Source organism: Triturus cristatus, chromosome 8 (assembly GCF_964204655.1).
Source record: "Triturus cristatus chromosome 8, aTriCri1.1, whole genome shotgun sequence".
NCBI lineage: Eukaryota > Metazoa > Chordata > Amphibia > Caudata > Salamandridae > Triturus > Triturus cristatus.
In genome coordinates, this window is record NC_140591.1 from 48,991,216 (window position 1) to 48,992,479 (window position 1,264).

Consider the following 1,264-nt stretch of genomic DNA (forward strand, 5'->3'; position numbering starts at 1 on the left):
TGCTTGCTTTTCTGCAGTACTCCCGCCCACCCTATGCAAACAGGGAAGCTCGCCGGTGCCACCTCGCCCTCATGGGAAATCTCCCTTCATTGCTTTGGATGTTCTTAAATGTTAGGTTCGGGGTGGGTATGCTGCAACCTGATTGGGGGGTTGGAGTGGGAGGTAGGTGGTGGGTAGGGGATGTTTCACTGTTTTTAGCCAGCATGTTGGTACATTGCGGATCAGAACATGGAACTGTTATTGGGTGTCGACACGTTATCTGGACTCGCAATGTGTATGTGAGTAATTTATGCCAGACCACACACTAATACACTAAATTTTCTTACATGGAATATTAGGGGGTTAAACGACAATAGGAAAGACATATGTCTTTTGCAGGAAACTCATTTAAATGTCAAACCATCACAAAGATTGTGACACAACAGGTGGGGTAAAGTGTACTCTTCTATTTATTTCAACTATGCACGTGGTGTAGCGGTATTAATAAAGAAAGGGGTGGACTGGCAGAAGGACAATACATTTGTTGATCCAGAGGGGAGGTTTATTCTAATACATGGTAAATTGGGAGGCGTTTCCTTGGTCTTAATAGAAGTTTATGGTCCTAATGTGAATTCACCAAATTTCTTTTGTAATATTTGGTCCAGGATCAGAACAACTGCTTGCAGTACGATATTATGGGGTGGTGATTTCAATGCTATCTTGGAGGATGACCTAGACAGAAAAGGCACGTCTCGATCCCTACACCTACAAGCTAGTGCCGCTCTGCAAGCTATTATGTCTGATGGTGAGTTACTTGATGTATGGCGTAAGCAGGAGTATTGAAAGCTATTAGGGGTACCAATTAGGGGTGGGCAGAAAATTCCGCTCCGCCAGCGTAGCAGATAAAGCCAGCCACCCCTGCTCATCGGCCCGGTCCCTGCTTCTGAAAGCAGCCAGGCCGGGGAGAGCCTCCCTGGGCCCCGGTGGACCCCTGTCTCCAGTGCCCGGACCCTTGGCTGGCTTGCAGGACGGGGGGGCTCCCGCACCCCGGGGCCTGCCGGACGGAGCACAAGCCCCGGGCCCGGTCCCAGCTTCAGAACCCTAGTCTGGCCGGGGAGAGCCTCCCTGGGCCCCAGTGGACACCCTTCCCCAGCGCCCAGACCCTCAGCTGGCTTGCAGGACGGGGGGCTCCTGCACCATGGGACACTGTGACGGAGCACAAGACCCGGGTCCGGGCCCAGCTTCCGAACCCTAGCCAGGCTGGGGAAAGCCTCCCCGGGCCCCG